Source organism: Neovison vison, chromosome 3 (assembly GCF_020171115.1).
Source record: "Neovison vison isolate M4711 chromosome 3, ASM_NN_V1, whole genome shotgun sequence".
In the NCBI taxonomy this organism is placed as follows: Eukaryota; Metazoa; Chordata; class Mammalia; order Carnivora; family Mustelidae; genus Neogale; species Neogale vison.
This window is the reverse complement of record NC_058093.1, coordinates 35,899,573-35,920,097: the sequence shown is the minus strand read 5'-3', so window position 1 is coordinate 35,920,097 and position 20,525 is coordinate 35,899,573. Positions and strand designations below refer to the sequence as shown.

General features: G+C 42.0%; 1 protein-coding gene across 1 annotated transcript in view; it reads left to right on the top strand.

Annotated features, from left to right (window-relative positions):
* Positions 1-12,606, top strand: part of IRS1 (insulin receptor substrate 1) — a 60,161-nt gene extending 47,555 nt beyond the window's left edge. The window contains exon 2 of the mRNA XM_044241721.1: positions 11,563-12,606. The gene's annotated coding sequence lies outside the window, so the exon portion shown is untranslated. The remainder of the gene's footprint in view (positions 1-11,562) is intronic.
* Positions 12,607-20,525: the final 7,919 nt, after the last annotated feature.

Below are 20,525 nucleotides of genomic sequence, written 5' to 3'. Positions count from 1 at the left end.
TGGTGGCTTTGGCAACAGCCCCGGAGCGTGGTTTCTCAGCCTCAGCGCTACTGACATTTGGGGCCACATCGTTCTTTGTTGCAGGAAGCCATCCTGAGCGTCGTGGGAGGTTTAGGCGTATTCCCGGCCTCCACCCACTAGACGCCAACAGCTTCTCTCCCACCTCATCCCAACCCCAGTTGTGACAACTGGAAATGTTTCCAAGCATTGCCAAATCTCTTGCAGGGAGAAATTACTCCCGCCCACCCAAATTGAGACCTCGAGATTTAGTGAAATGCTTGGAGGCTAGAAGGTCTCCACAGAGAAAAGTGGTTTAGCCCCACCGGTGTGTTCCAGCTGAAATCCAGATGGCTCCTGCCTGGCACACCAGGGGTCCTGGGGATCACCTTCACAGACCCCCTCTACCACCCCTGGAACTGTGATCCCCTCAGGGTCACTGATAAATATTCTTTTTTGTTGTTAAGATGTACTTACTTATCAGAGAGAGAGAGGACATGCTAGTGGAGGTGAGGGGAAAGGAAGAAGCAGAAGGAGGGGAACAAGGAGACGGTGCTGAGCATTAGAGCCTGGCACAGGGCTCGATCCCATGACCCTGAGATCATGACCTGAGCCGAAATCAAGAGTCGGACGTTCAACCGCCTGAGCTGCTCAGGCGCCCCTGAGAAATAGCCTTCATAAGAATCCCTTACTTAAGAGTTGCCACCACCTCTTAATGAAGAATTTGGCCCAGCTGTTCTCAGGAGGCTTCTAGTTCATGGACAGCACGCTGTCCCGGGGAACTTCTCAACAGACCCCATTCTCCAAATGAAAACGTGAAAGGCCGAGATAATGGGGAACAGAGAGAGGAACAAGAGCAACGTGGAAGTGAGACTTGAGAGATGAAAGCAAAGGACCATGAACTCCAGGGTCAGTGGGTGAGAGGTCAGCTGCTCCTTGTCAACTGGAAGAATTTTGCCTCTTTCGCCTGGACAATAGAGAAGTGTTTGTAGTCGCTTGGAAATCTGCACCATTGTCTGCTTCAAAGACCTTAGAGATGCAAGCAATGTATACATTATTCGTTATTTCAGATTATCTTTCCAGTGTCCGCCGCCCACCCCAGCTGCCCATCCATTAGCCGTGTACATCTGGCAGCAATTCCAGTTTTTCTCCAAGTTTGTCAGGCCGCGTTGACTGGCTGTGTCACTCCTGTTCAGTTTTGTCAGATGCAAAACTGGGGACAAGAATTCGGAAACAAAAGCTACCCATTTCCTCCCCCAACAATTAGAAACATGCTCCTTTGGAACCTGGAAATAGTGCATAAGAATCTCACTGAACATCCATTTAAGCCTATTCATGAGAATTCTTTGTGAATCCTTTCATGGAGCATTATAAGTCTTTCATTAGCCGACTTAGAAGGGCTTGGTGGGGGGGGCGCTTCAGGCTTCTAATTTCTTCTGAGAAAGCAAGAGAAGTAGGCTTTCAGCAGTGTTTCTGTGGATAGCATTAATTTAAGATCTACTCAAAGATATGCTAATGCTATCTGTCCTAATATTTAACCCTTGCTGTTCCCTGTGTAGGTAGATGGGTCTTTGTCTAAAATCCTATCCCAGGGTCTTATTTTTAGCCTCACCTCTACTACTTTTACCTTTTCTCATTGTTGTGGCACTCTGCCCACCCCCCTACCACCTCCTGTCTCAGCGAATGTTGTCTCCCTTCCCAAAGCACATCCTGATCCTGGCTTTGGCCTCAGCCCTTGGCTGGCATCTGGCCAATGGATTCATTCATTCTTGCTTGCTTCTTCCACCAGCACATTTTTGGTTAGTGTGTGTTTTCAGGTATCAGGAGGAAATTGGAAATCCAGGGTATCTAGTTCTTAATAAGAATTCTTCAAATAAGAGCTAATGTTTGAGGGCTCATTGTGTGTGAGGCACAGCAATGAGAACTTTCCATGTATCAACTCATTTAACCTCAAGGGAGAACCCTATGAAATGGGTACTGTTACCCCCATGTTACAAATGAAAACGTTGGGATGGAAGAGAGTTAGTAACCTGCCCAAAATCATAGAGAGAAGAATGGACAGAGATGTAAATTGTCTTAATCTTCTTTTAAATTTTTTTTAAAGATTTTTATTTATTTATTTATTTGACAGAGAGAGAGATCACAAGTAGGCAGAGAGGCAAGCAGAGAGAGGAGGAAGCAGGCTCCCTGCTTAGCAGAGAGCCCGATGTGGGACTCGATCCCAGGACCCTGAGATCTGAGGGTAAGGCAGCGGCTTAACCCACTGAGCCACCCAGGCGCCCTCCTTTTAAATTTTAACTTGGGAATAAGTTTTCAGTCAAAATTGGTCCGGCTTTGAAAAGCATAACTGCCTTGTGGCAGGACCATCCTTACCAACTTTACCTCTCAAAGTAAACTTTTGGATTAAATTTCCTAAATTACATTTTAGGATTCAGAATCCCATACAGGATACTCCTCACTCAGGGAGTGGTAACTCAAGGTTGCATTACTTTATTGCAAGCTGTGTTACACCTTCTCATAAACATAACCCAGTTCCAAGGAGGTCCCACCGTGGTCTTCTGTAGCCTAATATGGATGGGGTAGTTTCGCGTATCCTCCTCCACATTGACTTTTAAGACTTGCTTTCATAGCCCAGAAATCTTTATGACTTTGTACTTCTTTAACAAGAATTCTTAAGGTAGAGGAAGTCACAGTAGTGCATGAATACAATTGAAATATGCTGCCCTATACTTCTATATTGATGACCAGTTTCGATTGGTTTCAGACAGTTTTCATTCATCCTTTAGACCCCAGAAATAGCAACAGCCCAGTTTACTTTGAAGAATCTAGATTAAATTCTTCCCCCACGAACCCCCTTAGTGTTCTCAAGGCAAGAAAGAAGACAAAAGATAAAACTTTTTTCTTTGTGATTTATGCTGATGGCCTCCAGGAGATGTTAACTAGATGTGTGCAGAGGGGAAGGTCTTCTGTTGAGCTTGGTCTTATTGGGAACAGTTAGGAATGGCCCTGGCCTCCGTGAGGCCCGTTTAATGACCAGATTACCTCCAGAAGATCAGGGCCACACAGCTGAGGTACCTCGTGGTACCTTTTAAAGATGCTTGTTCAGTGCAGTACATTTTTCTTGCATTACCAAGTTCTTCCATAAAGTCAACCACAACCCATATTATCGGGGACTCCGGCTGAAACTTGTGGTGAGTAGGAAGTAGATTAAACACAGGTTTTCCCTTTTCTCTGGCTGCCAAAAGTGATGTCAGTGGTGTTAATGATCCTTACCTCAGCCCGCTGCAGACGGGGGGCCGTCTGTGTGAGCGCAACTCTGTGCTCTGCTTCTTAGGCTCTTACGGAAAAGCTGCTGATGGTTGATAAGAAACAATTGGGTAGTCAGACAATTACTCAAATGTAAAATCAGGCACTTGCTTTCTTGAAGCAATTTCTGATAGGAGGACTCTGGGGAGACAGCAAAGAATGCAAAATCTATTTAGTGTTGAACAGAAAAATTAAAGACAGTACGACCGTCCTGAGCCCGCTTGATTCCCTTTTGCCTAATTACAGAAACGGTATCGCAACACTTTTTTACTATCTCTATGCCACATTGTAAACTAAGTTGTGATTTTAATTTAAGCCTCCTGGTTTGTATTAAAGCCAGACCAATAAACCTATACCTTGTATTTCTGAACATTAAAAAAAAAAATACAAAACAATAAGCTGATGTGAAATTACAATATCAACTGTAAACCTCAGAATTGGAATTTAATTCCTAGGAGAGAGAATATGGGGCAAAAATAGGTCCCGTGAATCGAGAAGAAAGACTGACTTTCATGACTTGCTTTCTCAAGTAGGGAAGAAGGCATCATATTACTTTCATGTTTTAAAGCAACAGGTTTATTTTGGTTGAGCTCGATTAAAATGAAAGCTTCCTGTTCCATATTATGTGGTCTGACTTGTGATGGGGAGGGATTGTTTCTTTGAGTTCCTCTGACTGTCACGTATGTGGGGATGCATTCTCATCTCAATAGAAGAGAGACTGCAGACTTTCTGAGTTCCGTTGCAGAGGGGATAGGGGGAGGGCTCTTATGGTGTTGGCCCCACTGGCCTTGTCTTTTGCTTTATCAGCACACTCCCTATTAATAAAAAGAATAGGAAATAACTAAAGTGAATATTCTTCAGCTTTAAAGATTTCAGAATGCTTTTTCCTATTTTCTTAATACATTATTGACAGAATACTGTTTTTTGTTTTGTTTTTTTAAGCTTTTATGTTTGAGTACTCTCCACACCCAACATGGGGCTCTGACTTCGGACCCCAAGGTCAAGAGTCATACGCTCCACTGGCTGAGCCAGCCGGGCGCCCCGGCAGAATATTTTTAACTGTTGCCAACCATAAGTTGTTGTTGTTTTCATCTGTCTTCTCCATAAATCTCTAACCCTCTGGACAAGTTTCCTGCCCCAGCTCCTGCCCTTTGTTGCTGAGGGCAGGAGAGGTCCGCGGTGCTGGCGAGATTCACAGCAGGGGCGTGCAGGCTGGACGGGCAGCTCCCCGGTCAGCCCCTCTCTTCTCTTCTTTTCATAATACATGTGCCTTCCTTTGCTGGTGGGCTCCCGAAGCCACCAGCCCTGCCAGGACGACTTTCACTGGGACGCAGGGGGAACTGGAGCGAGGTGGCCTCTCACATGTTGGCAGCTCTCCCTGAATGTTCCTCCCTGGCAGCCGCTGGAAGGCCCGGCCAGCAACCTTGTTATCTGCACCAGCTCTCACCCATGTGACTCACACCAGGCAAAAGTGCTCTTTAAGCAGCTCCGTGAGAGCACTGGCCTGGCTGGTCACTTACCCTTTGCCTTTTAAGACCATGCAACTGGGTCTTGCCAGCTCTGATCTGGCCTCTTGGAAAAGATGTTGGTTTAGCTTGCTAACATAGAGGAGCAAGCATCTTGTGGTCTTACCTCTAACTTGAAATTCATTAGTTCAATCCTGGGACTGCTGGGTGGCTCAGTCTGCGAGCATATGCTTTCAACTCAAGTCATGATTCCACGGTCCTGGTATCAAGTCCCACACTGGGCTCCTGCTCAGCGGAGAGACTGCTTCTCCCTCTGCCTGCTCTTCCCCCTGCTTGTGCTCTCTCTCGCGCTCGGCTCGCTCGCTCTCTGACAAATAGACAGATAAAACCTTTAAAAAGTTCTCCAGTTCAATCCTACCTTGATTTTTCTTTTCTCTTTTTCTTTTTCTTTCCCTCCCCTCTTCTTTTCTTTCCTTCCTTCCTTCCTTCCTCCCTCCCTTCCTTCCTTCTTTACTCTCCCTCCCTCCCCACTTAGGTCTGTCCTTTGCCCAAGTTTCCCCTTGCCCTGAAATTTCCCAGGTGTATCTTCTTTTTTTTTTTTTTAAAGATTTTATTTATTTATTTGAGAGAGAGAGAGTGTGAGAGAGAGCATGAGCGAGGAGAAGGTCAGAGAGCGAAGCAGACTCCCCATGGAGCTGGGAGCCTGATGTGGGACTCGATCCCGGGACTCCAGGATCACGCCCTGAGCCGAAGGCAGTCGTCCAACCAACTGCGCCACCCAGGCGTCCCCCAGGTGTATCTTCAAAAGAGCAGAGTAATTCTCCCTGTGTCTGGAACTTGAAGCTAGGTGTTAGCTTTGGTTAACTTGGTTAGCTTTTTTACTTAGGTGATTCCCATAGCTAACAAGACTGAGATCCTCCCTAAATGCTACCATCCAACAACCCCTGGTGGTAGAATCAAATTCTAAGCCAGGATATTTCTTTAATAAGCATTTCATAGCCCATCCAATGAGTCAGTGGTCTTCTTTACCCATCAGAGACTGAGTAGTGTAAGTGTTAAAATGCAGGGCACATGTACATTCCCAGAACTATGAATTTAGTTAATACTGATTTTTTTTAAATTTTATTGTCCTGTTAACCAGAATCGGGTATGCTTAAAAACAGAATACTTTGCAGTGCTTTATAAGGTGCCTTATTAATATGTAAGCATTCTAGAAGGCTTGATCTTCTCTAAATGAGTGGTAGGATGAATTATGGCATCAGCATCAGTGAGGTGGCTGAAGAAACGAATTGCGGTCACAGTAGTGCTGTGCAGTTGAACATAATTGTGTCAAGTAAGAAATCAACAGGTTTGGGAAGACAAGATACAGAGAAAGGTCACAGGTGCCATATTCAGAATCCTAGTAGGTACAGAGCCATACACCGTGGTGTTTCTCTCTTTATTCCCAGGTGAAGGGAACTGTTTTCTCTTCTCAGAGGAATCCTCCCCTCCTGTTCTGAATACTTTGCCTGTGCCATTCCCTTAAAGACTTGAGCTTTTGGACATTAAAACCAGGAAGCCAGATGCTTTTTCTACATCGAACTGCCATACTCCTCCCCATATACAATGAATTGGGAGGAGGAGAAAGGAATAGAATACCAGCAAGGTTTAAAAGTTGGTTGACATTTCAAATATCTTCTCATCACAGATTTTTTAAGAAAGGGGAAGATATAAATATGATGGAAACATTATTTTCCTGTCCTACTGAAACATTTTTGACATTGAATGTGGAATTCTGAAAGTTCAAGTCCTTTAAGTTCTAAAGAGTGGCTTTAGAACCACAGTTGAATCATGGCTTTCCCTGGCTGGCAAGAATTTGAGAAATGTTTATTCCTTCTTTACATTTTCCTGTGGTGTATACATTTTCTAGATTAAAGTGAAGAATTTTTTTTTTAAGTCACAGCTGTTTATTTTAAGTGAGAGAAATGTGCCGTTTTGACACATTTAAGTGGAAGAAATCATTCATACAAATTTTTCTAGTTGAATCTGCAATATAAGATTTCAAAGCTTGATCTCCATTGAAGAAAAGTCATTACAATAGTTACTTTTTCTCAGGCATAGGTTGGGTGAGGAAGAGTTGCTTTGTGGCTACATTTTGCTGTATGACGGTAGCCAAACAACTTAAGAATATTTTAGTCCTGCTTTCTTAGTGGAAGTAGAAACTGCTAGTAATGCTTTAACCAGATATTTATAACTGTGTTGCCCTTGACTCCAATTGGCAGGAAGTTTCGAGACATTTGAATACAAGATAAAACTTTTAGCCAATGGGTTGGACCAAAAATTCATTGTTGAAAGGGTGGGGATCTTTCAGTATACATATATCATAACCTTTTGTTGTTTTCAGGTGCTTTACAGTGAAGCCTCATCGGTAGGCTGAGTTGGGAGGAGGGCAGAAAAGCCTTATCTGTTTTTCAGCTCTCGTAGGCATAGTTCAAGTGGGTCAAGTCCGGAAGATGTAAATTCCTACCGGATGCAATAATGCAGTAATCCATAGGTCTCAAGTAGCATTGCTCAAGTGTTGACTTATTTGATAATGCTTTAAAAATTACATTTTTCATTACCAGCAACAGGATTAGGTGGGTTTTGTGTTACAAGAAGACACAGGGAAGGGGACAGGAGATGCTGATGTGGTGATGAAATTTTGTCAAAATGTAATTTCCTGCTACTAAGTCTCATGACAGGTGCGTCGTCTTTCTGGGTTCAGAAGTTATTCCCCAGTGAGGTAACCCGAGAGGATGGATCACAGGAACACCACCATTTGATATTTGCCTAGCTCTTCTCCAAGGAAATATTTCGCTTTTTTTTAAAATTTATTTATTTTCAGAAAAACAGTATTCATTATTTTTTCACCACACCCAGTGCTCCATACAAGCCGTGCCCTCTATAATACCCACCACCTGGTACCCCAACCTCCCACCCCCCCGCCACTTCAAACCCCTCAGATTGTTTTTCAGAGTCCGTAGTCTCTGATGATTCACCTCCCCTTCCAATTTACCCCGACTCCCTTCTCCTCTCTAATGTTTCGCTTTTTTGTTTCCACTTCGTGCATGTTACAGATGAATTTTTGTATTTGTAAAACATGGTTGCAATATTTGCCTCGCGTGGTTAGTGAGTCAGTCTGGGTTGTAAATTAAAAGGGACTCTAAGGTACCTCTACCCAGTCTTCCTTTTCAGTGCTTGGGATAGTCCTTATTACTGCCTTTTTAGTTGTCACTCAACAGATGTTTCTTTCTTTTTTTTTTTTTTTTTTTTTTAACAGATGTTTCTTAAGTTGAATGACTGTGGGAGGCTAGTATGGGTATTGGTTTTTGAAAAACCTATCCCCAAAATGTATGATATGCATGTGGGTTTCTTCAAGTGTAGTTGTGGCCTTCTTAACTGCTGTTGTATAGAGGTGGGGATAAAGGCAAATGAACTTGAACCCCCTGAACATTACACTAAAGTATGTCTGTAAAGTCCTCAGAGTTCATTTCAAACAAAACTCACCGGAGCCGTTGTGAGCATCTATGTTTTGGGAACTTTAGTTTTAGGGTTCTTTGGCTTCAGATAGTATGTCACTGGGAATCATTACCCAGCTTAATCGGCCCCTTTATTCACATTTGGCACTCAGAGCTTTTTGGCCATTTCCACAGATCAAATGTGCCCTCAAAGGGCCGAGACTGGCTGCTGTAGAGACCATTCAAAGGAATACGCCCAAGGCTGAGAAGGCTGTCGCAAAAAAAAAAAAAGAAAGAAAGAAAGAAAGAAATGGGAACTTGAGAAAGCATTCCAAAAATTCCTCCAACGATGGCTGCGTGCTTGAAATAAATGTGCAGACCCCAAAGAGGTTGCAAGGAAGGACAATTCTCACTCAGGGGTGTCTGTTAAAAATCCGTATCATTTACTCAGGAGCTACGTTTTCTGTATGTACACACACACACACACACACACACACACCCCTTGAACAAAGAAAAACAGATGTGAACTTCAGACTTTCACTTGAAGTTTTTCCCGGCCTCTGAGGCCTGTTGATTGCCTCTGTGCCCATCCCCTCCCCCGCCTCAGCATAACCTCCCTCTTTCCCACTTGCTCCCTTTTTCAGAGATCCCCAAGGTGATGTACTCCGACTACACCAGTGGGTAGTACGAGCGGCTGAGCCACGCGCTGATCAGGTTATACAGTAAAGGGCTTTGAGAAGTAGTATGCTGAGACTTTGGAGGGAAGGTTTATGGTGCCATTAATAGACCCTTTTGTTTACTGCTCTTTGAACATGCATACTTGTGGGAAATGATAGGGAGGGGTGGGTTCAGAGTGGCCCAAAGCAATAGATACCAGGATCTGGCAAAGCCCAAGGGTTTTTCCTCCCCAGGGAGGCCCCCAGTCTCTGCCCCTATGCATCCATGCACGTTGGCACGTGTGGGGACAAAACTGGATACAGTTTGTTCCTGTGCTGAGCTCTTTATCCTGCCATTTTGGATGAGAGCCAGGTATAAAATGAAAAGCATACCGTGTGCCCTTCGCTCGCCCCCCCCCATTTTCTATAAATGAGCAGTTTATTTGTTTGTCTCAAGCCCTTTGATAAAGTAGGTACTTCCCACTTCATCTTGGGCCCAGAGCTATGAAGCTGTGTGAAGCTCTGTCTACATATTCTTGTAGGAACATTCTGATAGATTGCGGTGTGAGTTCAGGAAAAACTTGAAAGTAGTTAAGAGATCTGGAGATGGGTCTCCAAGGTTTTTGAAGGGATGGGTTTTCCTTTCACTTGTAGGAACTACACAAAGTCAGCCCTGTTTCCCTGGCGATCAGAGGGATAAGCCTGGAGTCCTTTTTTGTTTTTATACTCGTGTCTCTATGGGAAGTCTTTATTTGTCTATAGAAAAAGAGGCTGTTTACCTGTCCCTTAGGGGCAGAGTTAATATTTAAAAAACGTCGACAGAAATCTCATAAAACTAGAGTCCACGTTTGGTAAATTTCAGGTTACCTGAAAGCCAAATGGTGAACGCTAACTGGTGCCAACCATACTTTCCTTTAAGGGAAGGGGCAGAAAAACAGTCATGCTGGTCAACATATACATTGTATGGATTGTAGAATTTGTTCCTTTCTTTGGAGCTGACGTGGATTAGTACTACTACATCTGGACGGATCCTCAAACACGTCCTGGTGTCCCTAGACTCAGACGGTGATATCTTAGCCTTGCATTCGAGGTTCTTCACCATCGGTCCTACCACATTTCTCAGATTTACCTCCTTCGGTCCCTTTTCACATACCTTGGGATCTAACACAATCCATCCTTCTCCACTTGGCCTGCCCATGGCCATACCCTTCCCCAGGCCTCATTTTATCACGTGTCTCTGCGGACCTGTGCTTTGTCCCTTTGGTTCATTCCACTCTTACTTAGTGAGTCCTTACTGTGCATTGGCCCCAGTGCGAGGCTCTGGGGATGCAGCCCTGAAGCAGCGAAGATGCGATCCCATTTCCACATTCCCAAACTATCACTTTTCTCCCGGTCCAAGCCAGACGTGTCAGTGAGGTACTTCCTTTCTACTCCCATCTAGAAGCATCTTTCCTTCCCTCCATGCAGCTAGAGTATCTTTTCTGTGCATCTGTCATGGGATTTACCCCCTTTTTCTTTTGTATTCTATTTATGAACAGAGCTTACCTACCTTCCTAGATTTTCTAGAAAATGGGGCCTGTAGCACAATTCAGCTTTATATCCCCCATAACATTTTAATGCAACCTGTTGCCTATTTGACAATATTGACTATCTAGTCTGCACCATTCTATAAGCGTTGGTATGTGTAGATAACTTTGAAATACATAAATATGGGCTTTAGAAGGTCTATCTAATGTTAATACTGGAGATCAAAAGAGGGCTTATGAGGTTGAATAAGGTGTCTCCTCCCTGGAAGGGCCTGGGTAATACCCTGTGAGGTCTGCCTTCTGGAATTCCATAGAAGCAATGTGCTTCTGCCAGAATACGCCTGGGTGGCTCAGTGGGTTAAGCCGCTGCCTTCGGCTCAGGTCATGATCTCAGGGTCCTGGGATCGAGTCCCGCATCGGGCTCTCTGCTCTGCAGGGAGCCTGCTTCCTCCTCTCTCTCTCTCTGCCTGCCTCTCTGGCTACTTGTAATCTCTCTCTGTCAAATAAATAAAAAAAAAAAAAAAAAAAAAGAATAGCATTTCTATTAGATCTAAATCAGAATCCTTTTTTTTTTTTTTCTTCATTTAATGATTAACTACATCTGTTTCACTGGGTCTCCTTCTGCATCTGAAATCCTCATGTCAAGCAATGTCATGTTAAAAACTGACTTCAGATACTGTGATGTTAGGCCCTGCAACTTCAAATTCTAAAATCTGCAGTTGACTTTGAACCAAAAGAAGATGAAGCACAGCCTGACCGTAACCTCTTCACCATGTTTTACAGTAGTTTGACGCAGCAATTCTAATTCACATTTTTGTTTGGATCCTCAGAACATCAAAGTATTTTGTGTTTTTGTATTACTCAACTCTGAAACCTCCAAATCCCATCGATCTGTTGACTGATTTAATATTGACTATTTTGAGTTTGCATTTGCTTTAGAGTCTTGCATTTTGAAAGGGGGGAAAAAGTTAAGTACACTTTGTTGATTTTATTTAAGTACACAGTACTGTTTGTGCCTGTGACATCTGCCTATCTGATCCTGCCTCCTTGTTAAAGAAAAACCCATAAAAACTGATGGAATGGTGCACTTTGTGATACGCCCGTGGTGACGAATCCTTTTCGTTTTCCTTTCCAGAATGAAGACCTGAATGACCTCAGCAAATCCTCCCTTTCCTCATGGGTACCCAGACTCTGAATATTTCACGATTCACAACCAGGACCTCACATCTTCTTCCTCAGTAGATGGTACGATGCATCCATTTCAGTTTGTTTACTTTCTACAATCCTCAGGAGTTCCTTGACTGAACTGCACGTACTATATTGTGCCAAGCAAAAAAGCACTGTGACACCAGAACCATGAGTCTGCATAAACTTCATCGTCAACCTTAAGGACATAGCTGGCCACGTGAGCTGATGTGCCCACCACCATGCCACGAGAGAATGGGTTTACTCTCCTTGCATTTACAAGATCCATTTCATCTGCTGCTGAAACTGTGTATGACAAAGCATCGCTGTAAATTATTTCATCCAAAACCGTTCGCGTTGGGTGGAGAGAGTATTAAATATTTAACATAGGTTTTGATTTCTATGTGTAATTTTTTTAATTAAAATGTAACTTTTCTTACAGCACATCTTTTTTTTGGATGTGGAACTGAGGTATACTATGTTCTGTTGTAAAGAGTGGAGCAAATACTTAAAACAAGGCTAATGAGAGTAGACTAGGATACGATCCTTGTTTTAAGATTGTAATTCAGAAAAATAATATAATAAGAATCATAGTGCCATTAGATGGTTCTCAGTTGTATAGTTCTATTTGTGGATACTATCTCTTGTAATATAGCCCTGATGTTGAGCTGAGATCCTTACAAGAATTGATCTTCATTTTGTATTTTTTCCTGTAAGGCAGTAGGCCATGTTAATTAAACTGAAGAAGGATATATTCTACTGGGTGTTTTCAAGTGTCAGCTTAAAATTGGCCATTGAATGGAAGCAAAATTACAAGCAAAGGAAATCAAAGTCTTCCACTGTATATACTGTAAGGAGGAGGAGACTTGGGTGATCCCTTTAAATCAAGAGCTCTCTTTGGAATGAACAATGTGGGTGTTTGTAAATTCTGGAAATTTCTTTCTATTCATAATAAACTAGAGACTGTTGATCTTTTCTTCTCCCCTTCCCCCCACTTCTGTAAGCTTCCTGCTACCTTTTTTTTTCCCCCCCCATGCACTTGTTAGGATATTTTTTTTCCTGGCATTGTCTCAAGAAAGGTGGTTAAGACAAGTGAGTGCTTGTCTTTGATTTCCAACCAGGAGTTAAAATTCCAGAAAAATGGTTTTTATCATGACTAGGGCTACCTGTCACTTCCCACAAGACCCTTATCTCTTGTTTCCTGAGACCATCCCGTGTTAGCTACATGATTGAACTGAATATAACTGGTTCCACTTGCCCTGGTGGGTCCTGGCCTATTAACAGTTAGTTAATAAAACCCAGTGCACAGAGAGCATGTCAAAGCATAATGACCGACTCCTGAAACATCTAGCCAGCAGGGAAGATGTTAATCCTCTTCTTGTTTGAAATTTTTCCTTGTGAAAAAGAGAAGGCCGTGGATGTACTTAAAGATACTGCCCACGGTGTTTTTCATCTTTTTTGCCAGGAAACTTCCTAAAGGTTAAATGAATTAATGCCAAGGTCAGGCTCCCTCAGAGTCTGTAAACTCTGCATCAGAATTTCCAGCCCTGCTGTGGAGGGGAGCAACATTTCATTTCTCTGATGGGTTGAGCTCCCTGGGTTGGGGAGGGGCTACAAGGAAGGGGCCAGGGTTGGGGACCACTGCGGTGGTTGCTGCCCCTCGTCCAGCCAGTCGGTGGCCGGGGGGGTGGGGTGGGGGGAATCCCTACTCTACTCAACAGGGAGTGGAGATAAATGGAACCCCTCATGCTGCTGAGGCCTGTGTTACTGTTAATTCAACCGGATGGCATGTACCTCACAGAATGTTGTACGAAGTTCATTGTTGCAGATTCTGACCATTTGCATGCTCATCAATTTCTAAGATGAATAGGTCTGTAGTCCTAAGAACCCATTGTTTTCAAGGAACTTGCATTTGCTAAGTTACATCATTTCCTATGAGGAGAGAACACTACCGATTTAAAAAATCTGCTATGATTTTTTTTTTTTTTACACTTTTATAAAAAAGACTTTCTTGGTCAAACCAACTTAAATTTTTTCAAGTATTCTGACTCCTACTCCTGCCTAGTTTAGGAAGAGAGCAAGCTGTCCTGCTTTCTTCCATTGAGGACATAAGTAGTTAAAGAGACATCAGTGAACAAGGTCAGCCCCGACTGTCTTCCTGGGAAGCTGGTTATTATTTCTCAAGGAAACTATACCTTGAATATGTATTACCGAGATACCTCTGCTTTGTGGACTACCAACATGTTTTGGGTGAGAACAGAAATCAACAGACTGGAAAAGCCATCTCTTGGTTAATTTTAATTTCTCTGATGTTTTGTTGAGTCCAATAGCATAAAGGTAGAAATCCTATTTTAATAAGCTGCTTCTAGTAGTCCCTGAGCTGGGTTTGGTGGTGGTGTCAGACTGCACCAATTTAAAACTGGAAGTGGCCGGTATTTAAGGCAAAAACTCATGCTCTGCTTATAGAGGGCTTGACCTTGAGCGGCATCAGCTGCTAAAATCCATGTGTTCAGTTCCTATTGAAAGCTGGCTTTTATCCATTTCCAAGTATTTGTAGGCCAGCCAAGGAATTACATTAATGGGGCTTCTCGTGGCCTCTGGTTAACCTATAAGTTAGTGGCTTTTTCCTCATGAGACCAATCTTTTAAAAAGTGTTCTTTCTTAGAGACCTAGGCAGAGTTTTAAAATTCTCCTTTGTGGAAAGAACAAATACAGTTTATGACTTTGATGATATCTTCATTCTGGGCAGGGGAAAAAAAAAAAAAAAGTCCTAGAACCAGCTAGAAGTGAAGAGAATCCATTAATGATCAACCCCCTGAGTCAATAATGACAATTCAGTACTGATGTTACGTTTGTGGCTATTTCTTGCTGACTTTCAAAGGTCAGGGACTCAATTAATCTAGGTTGACGGCAAAAATGGGTTTACTAAAAATCATTGAGCCAAAAGTAGAGGTTTTTACCCTTTATTTCCCCCTGTTGTCTCCTATCTTTTAAATTTGAGACATTTAAAGGATTAAGAAACAATTTTACTATAGTGTAATGAACAGTATAATACAATACTGAAGCCCTGTTTTGATTAATCTTGCATCCTGAATGCAATATGCTAGGTAGTTAAAAACTTGTATTTACTGCAGGTGGTTTAAAAGTGGGAGGGGAGCTAATTGTTTAGTGACAGTAGAGCTATGGGAAGTGGGAGAGATGTGAAGTGCTCTGACTGCTTTGGCTAGAGCTCTGTGGGTCAGTCCATCATGCAGAGAGGCCCTGAAACCAGAGACCCTGTGGGAAGTAAGACCTTGACTGGAGAGAGAGAGGAGGATCCTTTGGAAGGCACGCAGAGGAGGATGGATGGAAGCCAAACATGAAATCGCTTTGCAATGACTTGACAGGGGAGTTGGTGTGCCTAGGACATCGTGTATGTTAGTTGGAGGTAATGCTGCATTCCTAAAGACTGCTAAAAAACTTTAGGGGAAGGAGCATGCACTTCTTGGGATGTGAGGAAATATGGCCTTGCCAATACTAAGAGAGAGACCTTCTGTCTTGTGAGCTTAGCTCTGGAGAGCAAAATACCCTTCTTGTCAGTAGAACTTCCAAGGGTTAAACACTGGTACCTTTGTTCATCTCCAAAGTCAAGCCAGATAAGATCTTGGAGGTCCCACCATAGCTCTGTCAAATTGTCTCCTAGGCACGAGTAGAGAATGTGTGGGTCGGATGCTATGTTGGGTTTCCCACAGCTTGTAACCAGAACATCCAGTTGGATGCTGAGAGGAGGCAGAAAGATAGTGAAGGGGGTTGACCCTATTCTTAAGGAATTTAGCTTATAATTAGCTAATAAGATTAGAAAACATGGCTTAGCTGGAGAGTTGTCTTCCTTTCATCATTTGTTGATGACTTGGCATTTGTGATATGTACACCAAGAGCGCTGGTGTTCTAGATCCTTGCCATTCACCTGACATTTAAATCTCCCTTTGCTTCTGTTAACTTCCCCAGTGTTAATCAACATGCCACGTGATAGGACAAATTCAGCAAACAGGAAAAAAAAAAAAAAACAAAACTTGTCTGTATTTGTATAAGCATTTTTAGTGCTGTTTTATTTTTGTTTTTGTTTTGTTTGTTGATCTTAGAACTTTGCCGTTGGCTTCAGAATGTAGTTCCCAGAACAATTTTTCTTACCGAGTTCTTTCCTTACACCTCTTGGCTGCAGGGTGGGCCAAATTAAATACATATATATTTTTTCATTTACTGTATGTGCAGTTTGGTTTATCATCTTCAGATGGTGGTGCTGCTGATGGTGCTACTTCATCTGTGTACAAAAGGACCAATGCATGGTCTGTGTTGCTACCAAAACATTTATTGTATATATGTGTATAACATGTATTATGTATATATGTCATGGGTACCAGGCCAGGTATATAATTTTATTTAGAAGTGTTCCACTTTTCTGAGTTTTCTTTATAGTGTTATGCTTATTTTCAGTTTTGGGTTTTTTAGGGTTTTTTTTTTTTTTTTTCCTCCCTGATTCTGTCTGGTACTTAGAACTGTAGTGTTTTCATCGTTAATTAAAGAAAATTGTCTAAATGAATTCATGGATGTGAATGTTAGTGATCCTTAATGTTTTTGGTTGTGGGACGTGAAACAGAAACTGCCAATGAAAAGTTTCTGGGGTCTTTGGGTAAGAGTGGTGTCCACTATTTAACACACTTTAATTAATAAATGATTTTAGAACAGAGAGGTTTGCCTGACACTATCCCTCCTTGGTTGGCTTTTAGTGGCCAAGAGGATAAAGAGCTAGACCTCCGGAAAGGTTTTAAGCTGCTTTTGTTGGTGGAAGTAAATGGGAAGAGGGAGTAGGGAGCAAAACTCCATCCTCCTCCGGATGACAAGGTAGAAGTTCTGTTGATAGGCCCTTTAAATAGCCTTGTGGAAACCTTCAGTGTGCACATGGATCCCCCAAGAGGCTGTTCAAATGCGGATTGGCATCGAGGGGTCATGGGCACGGTGCCTGAGACACATTACCATCACCCGGGTGGCTTTCAAAAACTTCAATGGTGGGACCAAGTCCAAGGTGCTGATTTACTTTGGGGTGGGGTCTGGGCATTGGTTGCGGCTATGGGCCGCTGCTTTTTATACTCTCCGGGAGACTAGTACAGGGTCAGAGCTGAAAAACACTGTGGAGAAGGGTTGCCCAAACTTGTTGGATTACTAGAGTCACTTAGAAATGCTGATTCCCTGGAGCTCTCTAGGAAGGTGTGCTTAACTAGGTGGCTCATGGTGGGCGAGTTGGGAAACCCCAGTTTCTGTGCCAGTGGAACCTTTTGGATTGTTTCACCACTGGAAGGGATAGGACACTGATGGTTTTTGAAAATAATAAACCACCTTGCCAATAGAGAAACAGCCAACTTCCCCACCTTCTCCCAAACTGAGTTCTCTTACTCAAAAAATTTAAACAGATGATTGGTGTGTCTCACATTGTTAGAGTGAACTCAAATTATTGAACGTTGTGGAAAGAGATTGGAAATTAATTTTTTAATTTCATTTTCTTAATCAGCATGATACTCCACTGACAGTAAGAAGCCTGAGTTTTCTTACTTGGCACATGAGGCTGGAAGGATCTTCCCGCAGTGTTGTAAATGATATCTTTGTTGTTCATAGGTAGCACAGAACATGATTGAATAAATGCTTGAAGTCATTCTTTCACCTTCACGTATATTAACTGTGTCCATTTACTTTAAAAGAAAAAAATAAAAACAAAAACAATGACCACAACTAATTTTTCTCCCCCAGTGGTATCACAGTAAACATCACTCTAACTTCTGTTGAAATCATACGTAAACATCACTATTTAACGGTCATTTGAAGGAAGTCTAGTTGGGACAAATCAGTGGTATAATTTACAAAATAATCATTTATTGCCTTTTGCACGCATACAGAAACAAACTATATCAAGTAAAATGTCAAGGGGCCTGTGAGAATTAATAATCGAGAATTTAGGATTATCTCTCTGATTCTGCTACAAATAGTGACATTTACGCTGCATTCATCATAGATTAGCTCCCATTCATCATAGAATTCACATTAATTATCTCACTCCATCCTTCCTGTAACCCACAGGTAGGTACTGCTTTTATCCCTGTTTCCCAGATGTGCAAGCAGAGGTGAGAAGGGGTGAGTCTGTGTCACCAGCTCGGATGCAACAGACCAGCCTCTCCAGCGAGGATGGCTTGACAGCTGAATATGTATTCTCATCAGTGCCACTGCAAGTCTCTGGATTCCAAGTACTTAAACAATTAAGTTTTGGTCATGAAAAGCATTTATCACTGCAGCAGCATTGTGTCATGAATTTGCTGAGCAAGTATGATCTCATGGGAGCCCCAAAATGAAGCACTGTCCAACTTACAACTTTGACCCTACAAAGTAGCAGGGTCTTACTAGGTTTGTTTCCATCCTTTACCTTTATGTCTAGCTTAGTTTATTCGGGTCAAAAATTTCCTTCTGATTCCCTATTGTTTTTCTCCACAAATATCCCCCTTTTCAGCAACAGAACAGAAATACTCAGCTTTATTTGAAGAATGAGCTAGGGCAACAGGTGAAATATGAAAACCACATAAAATCCAAACCCCTGGGTTTTTAGGAGTTTGGTTTTACATATTAACTCTGTAAACAGAAATAAATCAGAGCTTCTTAAATTCTCTGTTAGAAATATGGTTGATCAGATAGATGACCAAGATTAGCCAGAGGAGAAAACATGAGCAGGTGGAAACATGAATTTCAACTAAGGATTGAGACCTCACCTGAAGTAAAAGAATGATGGGACCTCCAGTCCAGGAATTCCCTCTCCTAGACCCTGCAGGGGAGGAAAGAGTTTCCCTCCACTTTTGAGGTCCCTGAACATTAAACTGGCAAAGACAGATTGACGGGGAGAGCATCCAAATGTGTAAGTGCTGCATTAACATGGCCGCTTTCCTCAGGAAATGAAGACCCAAAGAAACAGCTAGATGAGGATGTTTTTAGGCCTGGTTTGATAAAAAGTGGGCAATTGTGGAGGAAGGCGAAAGGTTAAGGAGTCTGAGGCTATGGTAGTAAACAAGGAAACAGCAGAGTCAGCTTATTCTCATTCTTCTCAGACACCTCTTTGTCTTCGGAGATAAGTATGCTCTTTCCCTGTGGGTGTGGGGCAGGCACCACTCACATAACTGTGTCATGACCTCTTCCAGGGGAGAAGGTCAGAATGATCTTCTTGCTTCTGCTGCTTTCTTCAGTTTCTTCAGCTTAAATATTTAATATTCTAAGGTGTCCTGTTTTGGGGTAACATGTCCTGACCCCCACCAATCCACAGGGCTTCTCAAAGTTTGGACTATACATGAACTACACAGAATTTCCTGAAGAGCTGATAACAAATAGATTTTAACAAAGACCTCATGAGACCGTATTAGTTATCAGTTGTTTCCCTGGAACACACATCTCTCTGGGGTTATTTTATACCCTGACCTTAGAAGAACATGTTGTTAGTGTTCACTAGGCATTATCCTTTCTGCTTTCTTCTGTATATATATTGCTCCAAATCTTAAGCATCATGTGCTTAAGTATTATGTGCTTCTAAATGTGAGAAAAGAAATGATATTGCAGGAGATCTTCACTGCATCTGGAAAAAGCAATTTATAAAGTAGAAGTTAGTAAAATTGGCCTAAATTTAGGTAGGATATAGCATAAAAACAAAGGAATTAGGGAAACTTGCACTTACAGTATTATACAACATTATCCTGATTCTACAGAACAAAATCCTAAATGAAACAAAATATCCCAAAATATTAAGAAGTGGTATGTCTGATGGCATTATAAATTATTTTAATTTTAGCTTTTCTATTTTTCCATAAGCTTTTCCAATTATCATGTCTTGCTTTAATAATGCAAAACAAAACAAAATATTTAAAAAACACAAAGGGAGTTGGATGGGAATCTCAGTGAATTCCCCACATGTCTGTATTTTCATACATCACACTATGCCATGATCAGTCAGTCATGGGTCAGACAATTGTAGCCTATAAACCAAATTCAGCCAGCTGCTTGTTTTTGTAAATAATGTTTTATTGGAACACAGTCTTGCTCATTCTTTTATGTATTGCCTATAACACTGTCACAGCAGTTGGGACCAAGACCAAATGCCCTGCCCTCCCACGAAATAAAATACTATCTGGCCTTTATAGGAAATGTTTGCTGATCCCTATGAACTGATGTTTTTCAAGAGATATATTTGGGATGAGGCAAAGTTTGTGCCCTGGGATTCTGAAATTCTGCAATTGTGCTGAAAGGGTCTTAGGAAGTTCTGCAGCCACCATTATATTGCTGTTGGACAGAATTTATGATCAGATTTAGCAGAGTTTATTTATTAATCCCTGTACAGTTGCTCACTGAGGTACCCAAAGGACTTCTTTAAATTTCATTTACAAACACTGAAGTACTTTTATAGTTAGGCAAGCAGAGTTGAATTAGAGTACATTTAGGATAATACTTTTTTTTGTTTTGTTTTTTGTACTTCTAGGTTAATAGCCAAAAGGTGGGGGGAGGGGTGAAGAAACCAATTAAAGGAGGTTTGGGTTTCCTCAAGAAATTCCAAAAGGAGTTCAAAGTAGTTTGTGGTATCCTCAACCAATCAGAGAGACAACAAACAGGCATCCTTTTCCAGTCTCCTTTTCTAACTTGTCATCAACTGTTGTGCCTAAACTGGAAATCAGAGCCAAGGGCATGAATTCCAGTCAGGAAGATAATACCTGGTAAACTGTAAGACAAAGATAAGAGGTTTCAGGATTACTGGATTAAAAAAGAAAAAGAAGAGCCATTGTTATAAATTGAGTCATTAGCTAGGAAGGCAATTCCTTGGGTATTTTTTTTTAAGATTTTATTTATTTATTTGACAGA